Source organism: Apis florea, unplaced genomic scaffold (genome assembly GCF_048593485.1).
Source record: "Apis florea isolate Af1SG1 unplaced genomic scaffold, ASM4859348v1 contig_3496_pilon, whole genome shotgun sequence".
In the NCBI taxonomy this organism is placed as follows: domain Eukaryota; kingdom Metazoa; phylum Arthropoda; class Insecta; order Hymenoptera; family Apidae; genus Apis; species Apis florea.
In genome coordinates this window covers 5,640,689-5,655,168 of record NW_028256773.1, presented here as the reverse complement: position 1 = coordinate 5,655,168, position 14,480 = coordinate 5,640,689, and the positions used below count along the sequence as shown (strand labels likewise).

The 14,480-nt window shown below is 34.7% G+C and overlaps 1 protein-coding gene and 1 long non-coding RNA gene across 10 annotated transcripts in view; both read right to left on the bottom strand.

The window, feature by feature from the left end:
* LOC147656818 (furin-like) overlaps positions 1–14,480 on the bottom strand; it is a 292,983-nt gene that overhangs the window by 3,359 nt on the left and 275,144 nt on the right. The window contains exon 5 of one of the 9 annotated variants that reach the window (XR_015293693.1): positions 3,098–3,183. The exons of 7 other annotated variants lie outside the window; for them this stretch is intronic. The gene's annotated coding sequence lies outside the window, so the exon portion shown is untranslated. Of the gene's footprint in view, positions 1–3,097; positions 3,184–14,480 lie in introns of those variants that run through there. One more of the 9 variants, XM_086913344.1, reaches the window with a different exon arrangement.
* LOC147656822 (uncharacterized) lies at positions 2,347–3,083 on the bottom strand. The gene is made up of 2 exons (XR_015293699.1): positions 2,796–3,083; positions 2,347–2,712 (listed from the first exon to the last, which is right to left on the bottom strand). It is a non-coding gene; the product is annotated as an uncharacterized LOC147656822 (long non-coding RNA).

Sequence of the window (14,480 nt, the reverse complement as noted above, 5' to 3'; positions counted from 1 at the left end):
TCTTATTATATTTTTACAAAATATATCCATCTTTTCGCACTCTATTCACGCATTTCAAGATATCCAAAATTCATATGGAATAATAATGAGCGAAAAAGATAATAATTCTAAACCGAATGAAATATTAATAATTGGCCGTTGAATGTGCCGCGCATAAAAGCTCTTGATTGATTAAATTTTTTTAGTTATTTCATTGTTCCGAAAGTTGAGCAGGAATTCATTGGGAACGGGGCGGATCAATAATGCTTGATCGTTAATTTTTTGATCAAGTTGTAACGAACTCGTAACGAAATTTCATCCCGATAAAAACTCGTTAATTTATGTTTAATTGAAAGTGGAGTCACGGATAAAACGATATTCCATTTTCATAAAAACTTTCGACCTTATTAGACTTTTTGATTGCTTAAAAAAAAAAAAAAGAAAAAAAATTCATTTCATTTATCACTTCGATAAAATATTCTTCGAAAATTTGATCATTCGAGTTGTTAACAGAATGGCGGGGAAAAGAATTTCGATTCAATCAACAACCGCCTTTTCATATTATTTTTTCTTAAGATATTTAAAAATGCAACCTGATATTTGGATTTTTAATTAATTTAAAAATTGCTATTATCATCAGTTTCTAAAATTATTTTTCCATTGCTTAACTTAATTTCGCAATTACTTGGAGAGATCAAATTTATTTCTAAAGAGACCTTATATCGGAATTTTTAATTGTTTAAAAAAAAAAAAAACCATTTTATTTACATTCTTCGAAAATTTTAATTATTCAAGTTGTACAAAATGATGTAAAATTTCGATTCGATCAATACTTTTAATCTTTTCTTAACCTTGAGAATCTTTAATCTGATTAAAATTTTACAAATAATTTTTGATTAACAAAAATAGCTAAATAGATCGCTTCCACAGTTTGGAAAATTATAAATTATTAATAACGGATAATTTCGTTTCACAACACGATAACACTTGGAAAAATCGGTTATTGTCTTTCCCATTGATCCAACGGAGCAGCATCGTCGATTCAGTCCACTTCAGTCCATTTCCACTTCAGTTTATCCTTTTGTCTCGCGAATTGCTCTAATTTATTCTCTAAAAGTATCCTCGGTCCCTGTTGCGAACTGGAGCACCCTTCACAGTGAACAACCCTCGATGACTCGGTTTCCCCGCGATTTTAAACATCTTCGTGGACCGAGAGATATTCATCATCGACGTATTTAATAGAATTTAGCGTCTATCGATGCTGCTGAATCTAACCGAGTCCATTCAAATCGAGCTTGTCATTTTCTTTTTCGATTCAATATTTTGTTGATACTCGCTTGGAGAAACAGGCGAACTTAAAAGAGAACTTTTTAAGTAATTAAATAAAATTTAATTCGATCGATATTCGAAGGTATATATTAACTTTTCGAAACAGTTAATCCAATTAATAAATAATAAATAATACAATACACTATATGTAACAACACCATATAACGATTTAATTTAATCTCAAGGTTAAAGAATCGCTATGAAATTTAGCTTTGGAACGTGTTACAACGTTTGGCCGTGGTCTGCGCAGGCGCAATTGTAATTGGGGCAAAGGAGAGGGGATGTCGTAACCTAACCGCGACGCGAACACTTACATTTTCAACGCACGTTCTGCCTGCATTTGAAAATAATAAAAACAAACGGAGAAATTCCTCTCTGCGAGTTTACCTGTCAATTCAAAAATTCTCTCTTATTATTCTTCTTCGTCAAAACAAAATTGGAGGAAACGCGGGGCTACAGAGAATTGAATCGAATTAAAAATTCGAAATTTATAATTTTATCGCGCGCACGCACGATTCGCGAATGCTCAACAAGTCGTTTCGTCGAAGCTGCAGGTTTTGGTAACGGACGACGGATCTGCACCACGCTCCTTTTTCTTTCTCTCTTTCTTTATCGAGCATAAAAGAATCGTAGACGATGGCATATTTCCGAACGGGAGTAGGAGGGTTGGTAATTCGAAAGAACGACCGGTATTACCTCTGCCTCATCGGCTCTCATCGACTCTCGTCGACTTCCGGCTTCGACGAGCACGTTCTCAGAAAATGCAATAACCCCTCTCCCCCTTCCTTCGAGGAGAACGAGGACGACGACGAGGCAATTTTATCGGCGCAATCGGTGAAAATTTGCTCGAGAGCACTGGGACAGGATGTATATCGTGATTATTTGAATATACGACTAGTTTCGAAACAGCTACTATTTATATTCTCTCCATTGTGTTCCGTCGATGCATTACGAAAATTTAACAGTTTATCGTATAAAAGGCACTGTTAATAATTCTCGAATATAAGTTTTTATGCTTTCAAGAAATTAATGCCCAAATTATCTTTGATAAATTTCTTTTATTTTATAGATATAGTCAGACACCAATGATTTATTTTTGATAAATTTTAATAATGGAGGATGCGTATCCGATAAAAGATTGTTCTTTTTTGAAACAGGTAATCCGAATTCGATGATACAGTCAAGCACCAATGATGAATTTATCTTCGATAAATTTTTTTAACGTTTAATGCGTGTCTAATGGAAGTGTCCTGTTCTCTCATTCTCGTGGTATTCATTTATTTATCCTTTATTGACAAAGCAAGTATCGAAATAACTTCTTCTTTAACGGAGAAATTACGATTCTGAAACGCTTTCCCCGATCTTCGATGCTCGATTTTATTTTTTGCGAGATCGAAAAAAACACTATAAAAAAAAAAAAAAGGTAACGTTTCAATAATAAATAATAATTTTGAACGACGCATAATAATAAACATTTAATAAATTACCGTGCGAAATTCGTGCGGATATATTAATAGCTTATCTTTTTCACATTTGATGATGTTGTGTTTTACGGGGCGACGACGACCCGATTCATAAATTTTCATAAATTCTCCGCTTTTATTCCGGATTATGAAATGCAAATGGAAGTCATAAATAAATGAAACGTATTAATATTACAGAAAGCATTTCAATATTCGAGGTTGGAATAGGAACAAGGAGATGATATAATAATATCGATGCGAAAGTAAACATTCGTTTCGTTATACACATCCTCCACTACTTCAATAATTTTATCAATTTTATTTACACGTTTTCGAAGAGGAGGATATCGATTTATAAACGGTTTTTTTTTAAAATATCCAAATTCCATCGTGTTGTACAATCTTCCTCCTCCTGCAATTAGATATAATAGCAAGATGAATTAATAATAAAATAGCGCGTTGATCGAACGAATGACCGGCTCGTACGTTTCGTATTATTCGCGCGTGTATGAAGATAATCGAAAGGAATGGATGTAGCATCCATTCGTTATCGACCAGTAAACCCTCTATCGGTAAAATCACGTACGATTCCGCATCGTTAAATCAGATATTAATCACTGGATTCGAATCTAGCGGCAACGATGGAGCAAACGATTGCCATTTCGAACAATATTATCGATAAAGTATCGATGATAATTAAATTGTGAACACAAACGACGGAGGAGAATAATGAAATAATAAGTAAACGAGTTTTCGAATCGTTTCGACCGATTCAATGGGTCGATCGATGCCACTTTCTCAACTTCGGCCGAAGACAAGGCACGAGTCGAGAGAGACGGCGCACAGTGGTTCGAACGATGTGTATTTTCGAATTTATAAAGGGTAATTTTTCAATGTGATGAAATTTTAAATCGTTTTTTTTAAAAAGTGTATAGGCAGAGAACTAATCGATTAATTGATCGGTTACTAGATTTCAATAATTGAGAAATATTATTATAAATTTATTAAAAATATTTGATTTGCAAAATTATATTGAAATTAATTTTGTTTAGTAGTCACTGATGTTTATGGATTAATTTTAAGCTATCTTGTATTACAATAATCCATATATATATATATATATATATATATATATATTCATCGTTTATTTATTAAATATATTTGGAGAGAAATAAGAAACGATAATGTTCCTAACTTCAATTGATCACTTTTTTTATTCCTCCAATATTTCTATATTTATATTTTTTATATATTTATTATTATGCATTTTCTTTTCTTATTCTCTACCAATTAAATGCTAATTTTCCTTATATTTAGTTATACATTTTTTTAAGAAATAACAAATTATAACAAAAACTAATATTGCTCTCTAAAAATTAAATCTCCGTGTAAGCTCAAAAAGAGAAGAAAAATAATTTTGTCCAATTAAGCGCGTAAATCAACACCGGTACAACTCGAGAGAAGAAGCGTGGTGGGAGAAGAAAATGTCTTCCAACGTCTTTCATACGTGTGCACGAAGGAATCGTGCACGCGACGTTGTCCCATTACGATATTTCCAACGTCATTCGCGCTTCGATTTAAGCGAATCTTAAAAGCGATGGCGAGGAATATAATAAGAATTTAAAAAAAAAAAATTCAAAGTAAATCGAAATGTTCCATCCTCTCTTTATTCGAGTCATCATTAACAATTTTCAATTGTTCAATCGCTCTGCGCTTCGAATCTTCGTTGACACAGCATGCAAACTTTATGAAACGTGCAATATATGTTAATAACGATAATTATTTATAACAACAAGGATCGTCTCATCGAGTTTGCTACTTTTCTTTCATATGTTAAATAATTATATATATTTTATTTAACGTATGAAAATTATATATGATTAATGAATAGTAAAATTATAATATACTATACGAAGGTAAGAATATTTTTAATACCGTGTTACATTACAACTTTGATCATCGGTGTCATCATCCTTGCCGCGATTCCTTTGCCGGGTTTTTTTCCACAGAGTTTTTTCGGATCGTGAATTTTCCTCTTCAACCCGTTTGGGTTCGCACACCTCGATACACCTCGTTCGAAAAAGCGAGTACGAAGGAGAAATGGTCGAAAGAGCAACACCGATTGTGACACGGTCGGTACACGCGAACCGGTGGTGCACGCGCAGTTTCCATAGGAATTTGTGCGGTACGACTCTCCACAATTTGTTATTGCCGATGCGCCACAATGCTTCTCTTTTTCTTTTTTTTTTTTTTTTTGTTTCCCTTCTTTTGAACCGAATCAAAAATATAAACTTTAAAAAAAAAAAAAAAAAAAAACGGGAAAAAACACGGTTCAACTTACGCTTTGATTTCCTCTTTGTTCAAGATTCTTCCTCCGCCACACACGATGAAATTAAACGGGTAAAAAGTAGGTAACTTTTTCAATTTTCAAATATATTTATTATTATATTTATTCTATTTATTTAATAATTTCCTTACTCAACCGAGGCATCTAAAAAATGACAATAATTGACAATAATTTCTATATATTCGTTATGGAATTATAAAAGGGAGGGCGGCAATTTCAACGGAAAATTGTAATTATAAGCAAGAATTTAATTTTTGCTCGAGTATAATAAATAAAGTGGTGCAAGTAAACGAACGAACGGCGAGATTATTACCTTGGAGAAACGAGACGAAAGAAACGAGGAATTCGCAATCCGCACATTCCGCGTGGCAACACGTGAGAGGGCGCCGCCAAACATTGGCCGTAGGCCAAAACTAATTACAACGAGCACACTCTGTAGACGGTAAAGGAGCTGCTAACTTGGACACTAACGGCCATCCTCCATTTACCTTGTAGTTTGCCCTCGAAAGGTGATCAGGATTATCACTTTCGAGAAGCGACGAACGAAATAAAGAACGAATTATCGAACGATTTGTCTTCGAAGATCACGAGAACGTTCGAAATCAGAATTGTTTCGGAAACATTCGCTGAGAATACCGGAGAATAGTTTTTTATTATTTTAGCAATTCTTCTTAGATCCACGAAGATGAAAACAGAACTTTGACTGTGAATTTAATGATGAATTGTTCTCGATCGATTTTCGAAACAGAACCTTGTATAACCTTGCAACCTTAAAAATTTCCACTATTAAAATTAAAATTAGAGTTTTCCAAATTCTAGTCGATTTCGAAGAATTTAATTGGGTCGGATTACAGTTTCGTTTTGAACGAACATTTTTTTCTGAATAACAAGATAATAACGATATAACGTATTCATTGTGCTAGTTCGTTAATCCCTTCGATAAGAAATTTTACACATCCGAAATCGGATGAAAAGTTCCCACCGCCCCCGCCCCCCCGAAGAGTTTCGAACTTTCGAACAACTACGGTAAAATTTTAACCTCATGTACGACGCTTTCCAAGCAATTTCCAAGAAAAATCGAAACTTTGTCGTTAAAACGATCTGCATAACGTAGTATCGGATGATGAAAATATCTCGGTACAGTCGAGTGGAAAAATTTTTCGGATTCACGAATTAATAATTGATAATGCACAACATTTTTCAACATCTTTATCATCTTTATCTATATTTTGTAATATATTCTTCACGTATTATTATTTATTCATTCAACACGATCGAGAAAAGTCGAGAAAATTTTTCGATCGTTCGCCATGAATTTTTTTTTCACCGAATTATTTTACATACAACTCGTATATCACTTCTTCGAAGAAACAATAGAGATGAAAAAAAAAAAAAAAAAAACGAAAAAAAAAAGCGGATGCAATGCCGGCAGCCAAGCTTAAAATTAGCATTTTAATTAAATGTACGAGTTCCAAGGCACGTTTTTTTTTTTCGAGCCGCGCGCTATGTATATTCTCGCGTACGTTTCGTACGAGGAGCAGTCGTCAAGAGAAGGGGAAATGGCGGGGGGAAGAAGAGCAGAGAGAGCCGAAATTTATCGGTAGGTTATTTGTGCCAGCAGAGAAACATAGTTAAGTAAGTGGAGAAGGTGTAATTAGAATGTCTCGTGTCAGCAAGGACATTCATTCTTGAATGATATCGATCGATTCTCCTTCGTTCTCCTTCGTCGATAATTTACACGGGTTTTTAATTTAAACTGTATTCCATGTATACCCGTGACAGGTAGATTTATTCTATACAGATAAGACGGATAAAGAGAACGATGAGGTAGAAAGATATTGTTAAAAAAAAAAAAAAACAGATTTAGAAATTTTCGTTTCGAAGGATCTCAAGTTTCAATCGAGATCTGATACCACAATCAATGAGGGAATGAAGAGAGAAACAAAGTAGGAAAGAAGTTAAAGCAAGTTCTCGACAATGGTTCAATTGGATATCATCGACTAAATGTCGCTTGAAGTACGATCTATTTAGCCGAAAGAATCAATTTCTCGAGAAACTTTAAATCTCTCCCGATTAATTCAATTTAGATAATTTTCATCGGGTACGAGTATCGAGTGTACGACTTCTCTGTGAAAAGGAAAAACTTAATCAAGAATTGTGTAAGTACAATATATCAGTATACAATTTTTCACGAATTAAATTTACATTACAGAATCAATTTCGTCTGGACTATACGAAGCCAAATACAACTTAAAAGCAGAGGTAACAGGTTTCACACTTCAATATCCAATACGTCCGATGATATCGAAACCAGAACATCCTATCCTCATCCTAGACCCACGTTTGTCTCAAGGCAATGGGATAATGGATGGTGAATTTTGGCGGTTTTCGAATTTCCAGTTTCGACAAGGCTTGTTACCAGATTTTCTCATGCTCCTGCGAACGGATATGAATGGCTAGGGTATAGCATTTCTGACCACCGATGTATCCACCACTGACCGGCCAGAAACCGCGTAGACGTGCGGTTTCTCTCGATCGTTAGAGATTTACGAGCTGCCAATATGGTGACACTTTGTGTGCGTGCGCATTCGAGCGCGGAGAGACATCGATCACTGTAACTGATAAGCGAACGAGCGGTAATTCTGCTACTAGATGCCAATTACGAAATTTATATCTTCGTTTACTCGAATGACAATTTACCTACAGTCGATACACCTACAGAAACTATCGTCCAAGATTCGCGAATTTACGTACCTCTTTAACCGTGCCAATTATAAAAAAAATTATAAGCAAGTAATTTATTCCTTTATTTCGAAGGAAATTCTCATCGAAGGACCAAGATAATGGTCGAACAAAATTTTCGAAATTATTTCGAAGCATTGGTAATGTAACACGAGTCTACGAACTCCTTTTTATAGAAATAATCGTTTCGAATGTCAAATTGATCCAAATTGGATAAGAATTGGAGAGGGGAAGGATTTGTTTTATCGTCTTTCAGTATTCATTATCGGTAATTGAGCAGAGTTTACGATCGTTATCCTAATAGGTATGCTTTACGTTGCAGTAACAATTAATAGGATAGTTACGGCATCAACGAGCTTCGTAGATATTATCATTATCATGATCTTAATTGATAGAGTAAATGTGGTACACACTGTATGGTATTGCGACTTCTATATATATATATATACATCGATAACTAAAACTCGACATCCTACTATTCGTTACGATTAATATTTTATCGTTAATTAATATTTTATCTTGAAGTATAAACCTCGTTAAATTATTTTTCGCGAAGGAATAACTTTCTCTTATGTGAGAATCGATATATTTTCGAATTGATGTAGAAAAATTAGATATTCTTCAGATATTATCAAATTTTTCTACACGGAAATACATTTAAATCCGTTTCAAGCTCACTGCATCCTCCTTCTCTTAGCACAAAAGAAGAACTGCCAGGCAAAAGTGTCTTGCCAAACGTATCTCCTAGCCAGATTTATTCCTCTCGACAATATCTCAATAAGAAATTCCGTCCCGCCAAAGGTCACCACCTGCAGTTTCATCAAGAAAAGGGGAGCGGACAGGATCTACGTCACGCCACGTACAATGTCCATACCACTTCTTCCACGCGTCTTACTATCTATATAAACTTAGGATCCAAGGACCGAGGCGAGGTAAATCCTTAAAATAGTTTCGAGAAAGATGATATTCGTAGGATGAAAGGGAATTGCGTTGGAAGTATTTCTATACTTTATTAAACGTACGTTTTCTCGAAAAAACGTACAATAATAATAAGCTTGGGTTAGAAAAAGACTCGAGAGTATTTTACAGATATTTATTCGTTCGTTTCAATTTTACATCAAATTCTTCTCCTTCGCATAAAATTAAAATCATCCCCTCTCAAAAAAATACCAATCATCTTGATCTGTGTGTCTTTTTTATTAGAGTAACATGGAATTTGTGAAATATACAGTGAGAAAGAAATACATTTAATAAAGGAAATAGGGATAAATTGTACGTTATATGTGGTTCGAATAAAAAAATAATATATAGCGTACAGATTATAACACACAGATGGAGAATTGATCGATAACAAGATCTCGAAACATTTATTTTAATTTGAATATTATTATAAATTATCGATAAGCTTTTTATTTTTTGGAAAATTAAACTTAAACTTATATATATATATATTTAATCATATTTTTAATAAAATAATAATAAAAACCAGTCGTATCATTTCCTAAAAATTAAATCTCCGATGATAAACTCGAAACTTATGGAAAAAAAAAAAAAAAATAATCCACAAAGTTAGAACCACTGTGCATCGGTTTAAAAAAAGGTGAAAACACGAAACAACGATCCAATGATATACACGCATCTTTGCATGGCAACACTTTTCAACGTAGACCACGTACGCGCGAGAAAGAAGACGAGAGAAAGAGAGAGAATTACAAGATGGAGGAGTAGGGCAACACAGCAAACCGTACTCGTTTGATGTAAATTTACTGGGTGACGGTGGACACGGGGGCGAAGCGCATAATTCACGCCCTCCGTGCTACGTGCCCCCGTGTAGCCCGTGTACACGCGTTTACCACTCTTGCACGCACGCGCGTGACCGACAATGAGCCGGGGGGCAGAGGGGCTTGGCGAGGCCGCGCGAAGGTATTAACCGGTTGATTTATTATCTCGAGAGTCGAAGCGAATTTGCGAAACGCGGTTCGCACGTTCGCGCCTCGAAATCGAATGTACAAAGTCTGCCTTCGACACCAGATCCTTGCGAGAGAGAGGGATTTTAGATTTCGTGGGCGAACAAAAATTATTATTATTGATCATCATGCAGAACATATTGCATATATAATTATATAATAAAAATGATCGAATCTATGTAAATCTATTTTTGAAACGTTTTCTATGAAGAGTATCAATTGTAAGATCGAGGGATTATTTCAGACGATAGAAAAAGACGCGCTAGTTCGTATTTTAATTGGGAGGGGGGGGGGAAGGACCGAATATATGCAGAAATGTCGTTGGAACAACGTTTCTGCTGGATATTATACCAAGCCATAAGGCGAGCCAGGGATTCTGTTAACCCTCCACACGATGGTCACGTCGATAACAATAGTGATCCGTAACAATAGGAACTCCGTTAGCAAAATCCAAACGTGACCGATGCAATACTCATCTATGCGAAAGTTGTAATAGGACTTGACTTCATTGTAACCGTGAATATCGAGAGACCACTTTGCCCAAAACACGTGACTCGTTAACTTACCCGCCCTCCTTGTATTATCGTCGCTTCGAACACGATGCTATTTAATTGAAGAAAAATAAATAAATAAATAAATAAAATACGAAAATTTTAAACAATATACAATGTTCGCTGATTAACGTTATTGAACGTGTATAAAATTGTCTCGATTCACCGTAAAAAATCTTCCATTGTACTCGTTTCATTTGAGTTTTGGGTTTCGCGGTGGAAACATTGAAAAAGAACGAACAAGATCGTTTTCAATTCATGAAGATTTCGATGTTTTCTCTGTAAAAAAAACACAACACAAATCCACAAGAGAAACTTTATATTCGTTCATATCTGCCTCGATCAACCAATTCGCACAAAGAATCTTGCACTTTATCGTGAAATTTTATTTCAAATTTTCTTCACTTTTTTCCCCACAATTTTTCCTCCGCGAAATCCAAGTCCAAACCATACCCAACATTTTCCTGTTCTATCCGCATTATATTTCAATACTCCCTCCTCCTCCCCCCCTCTCCTAAAAAACAGCACAAACGTTCCCACCCAGACTTCTTCGTGCCGTTTATTAATAAACAGGATGTTTCGTTATCGCGTTACGGCGATAAATCGAATCGATTTTAACACGGATACGTGGACGCTACCGTTAGAAACGCGATACAAACTGGAATTTACGCATCGAGTCGTCAAGTCTTCAAGCAACAATGGTTATAATACCACCACGGGTGCGGATATCGATTTGCGGCGGCCTGCTATTCAAAACGTTAGTAGGAGCAGGCTTAGAGTCACGTCACGATTTCAAACAACTTGTGGCTCGGTTTCCGTTCTGCGCTTCAGTTTCATCGGTATCATCCGGCGGACTAAAACACTAACGATCGTATTGCCGCCTGTCGGTCGGAAGGGAAAGTTTTATACCGTAATACGTAGAAATTCACGAATGACGCGAATCGCGCCAACTATTCAGGCACGAGAAGGAGAGGAAAGAGGAGGAGGAGGAGGGCTGCGATTGTCTTCTCGTTAAAGCCTGGTGGATTATACTGTGCAACCGTATAATTAAACGCATGGTACGATGCATAATATGGTTCCACGTCCATTGTAACGGAGCATTCATCTCGTGATTGAGAGAAAGAGAGAGAGAGAGAAAATTCTAATGTTCGATGGAAACGAACTTTTTTTTTTTTTTGCTCTCCAAGTATCGCTGAGCAACGCTTCGTTGCTCGATTGTGGATGGAAGTTAATCGCGATTTAGGAATTGTAATTGGAGGAAAATTATCGTTCGATTGAAGTACGATAAGTATGAAGTGAAATTTTTAGGAATGTGGATATGAATTATCGGAAATTGGAGGAAAATTCGGTTTTTCTTGATCAGAAGAAATTAAGTTTAATCGGTGTTTATGGTAATGAAGATCGTTATTGGAATTTGAGATTAATTTTTTTCTTCGAATGTTAATCGTAAATTGGAGAAAAATTGAGGTTATATTTTAAATAATTGCTTTTCAATTTCTATACAATTACACGGTGAAAATCAAAACTTTTCTTCTTTGTATTTTAAGATAATTATATTTCTCTCTTACCTCTAAGAAAATCACAAAACTTTTATATAATTGAGTAATCTGTGTTAATATCAACTCAAGAGATATTCGCATCTCGAATAATTTCAAGGTTTATCTCTCTTGCTCGTCGTTTCATCGCACAATAAAAGATTCCATAAAACGTTCGTTCACGTTTAACGTGTACGATGAATATTTTTCAAATCTTAAAAACAAAGCCGTTAAAAAATTTTCAATCGGTTTTAAAATAACGACGATCTATCGATCATTTTCTTTTCCTTGTTTCTTAAGAAAAATTATGATTTATTCCCCTTAAAATATTAAAGAAGTTTTAGATTTATTAATTCAAATAAATTTGAAATTCCCCATTAATGAACTTATTGTACACGAAATTCCCATTTCTGAAATCTGATTACTGAAAATACAATTAATTAGACAATAGGCACTTTCCCACTCTCAATATTTTCCGAATAATTCCAAAGAAATAACACCTCTCATTAATCGAGTGCAATAACAATTTTCACGAGTTAACCAAGTTAATAATAATACGTAGAATCGATTAAAAAAACCGATCCAAAAGTTCAATTCGATCTCGAGTTCGACGTCGTATCATCCACCAGCATTTCTTCGCCCTCGCATTTGCGATTCAAGGTTTTTTTTAGCGCCGGTCCGCGCATTTCCTCGAGCGACCGATAAAACAGGATTCTTCGCGACCCACGGTGCATCCGCGAGGGAATACTTGCGAGGGATAGGAATAAGAACGGGCCAGTTTCTCGTCCCCATTTGCAAAGGAAATTAAACGATTCCGCGCTATTCGCCTCGACGCGAGACCGTAACGAGTCGATTCAACGCTCTCTCGACGTTCATTCTCTCGCATGCATTTCGAAAGGTTGCAGGAAATTGGTAAAAAGGGGAATAGGAAGAAGAAGAATCGAATTATTATTCGAATAGGAAAAAAGAGGTAGTTAGTTAGATCGAAGACTCATGGAAGGGTCATATCACAGAAAAGATGGATCACTGGGCCTAGGCTAAACAGATTTTGTTTTTCGAACATACGAAACTCTGTCATTGAAGAGTCTAGTCATGGCAAGATGGTTGTTGCAAATTCTTGAAATTCTTCGAAATTTATTTTTCCATAATAATTTTTTACCAAAGGAATTTTTAACGAAGTTGTTTTTCGGGTAATTTCTTCATCTTAACAATGAAAAATTGAGAAATTATCATTACTCTTATAGAAGAAACAATGATCGTCCAAATTAAATTCGATGGTGTACATCTTCCAAATTACATTCCAGAAATGTAAAAAAGGAGGTCGTTTTTGTTCTTTCGTCGATATATTCCCATGGAATATGACAAGCAAAACGAACGAATCGATCCAAGAAAAAATATAATTTCGAAATTTCGAAATCTGAAAAAAATGACACGAGAAGGAAAAGTTCGTATAAATAATAAAATTGGGGAAGAAATTCATATTCATTTGTCTTTCTATCCATTCGCTTTCGTGGACAAGAATTCCAATTCCTTCGAAACGAAAATTTTTATTTTTATCGAAAAAAATTTTCAACTTTTTCATTTACTCAAATTACTAAAATTTGAATATCATTTGAAATGGATGCGAATGAATATTAAAAAATTTTAAGAATCTCTCAAACGTGATTTTTTCCTTCAAGTTTTTCCAGGTTTTATAGAGCAAGTCCAAACTTTTGAATAACGATCTGTAAACGATGAAACTAGGAAAATACCAGAAGATATTTATCACAAGAGTTGGAGGAAGCGTTGTTTATGAAAATGTCGTATTATTAAATGTAAAAAACATTTTCATTTCTAGAGAGAGGGCGAAGTGTAGCCCATTTCTAAATTCTTGTTTTTGAATTATAAATCATTCCTGTATGGTCCTTGTTAGTCAAAATTTGCTTGCACCGTTCCTAAAAATTTGCATGTTATGAGATGTTGCGCGTATGCTGATGGCCTGAAACTTTTCAAACACGTGCCACGAGGTGCTTTCCATTTTTTTCATTCAATGGATAATTACGATATTACGTTATCTCGAGTTTCAAAACTTCTCGTTTTATCCGTCTTTTCGGCAATTCGATTTCTATTGTACAAATTATTGTACAAAACGATTATATATGGTGGTTAAGAAAAATATAAAATTCAATTCGATAGTATATTATTATTAAAATCTTCGAATTTAATCATCTATTGGAAAATAAATTATGCTGAATGTCGAATAATTTAGTTTAGAGATCCAAGTAAAGGATCAGTAATTTGTAAGAAAACTTTACATAACTTTTCATAACCCAATTTAATAAATTACAACAATAGGAAACATGGACGAAATCTCAACCTCCTTTAAAATGTATCTAACCTGACCTAACCTATCTTTCGACATAAACGTTACTTGCGGCGTCGATCGATAACAAGAAAATAACTCTCCAAATCAATCTTCAATTAATTTATTTTCCAAAAAAATAAAATAAAATAAAATAAATTGGACAAATAAAATCTCAACCTCCTTTAAAATGTATCTAATCTTTCGACATAAACTTATGCTCACA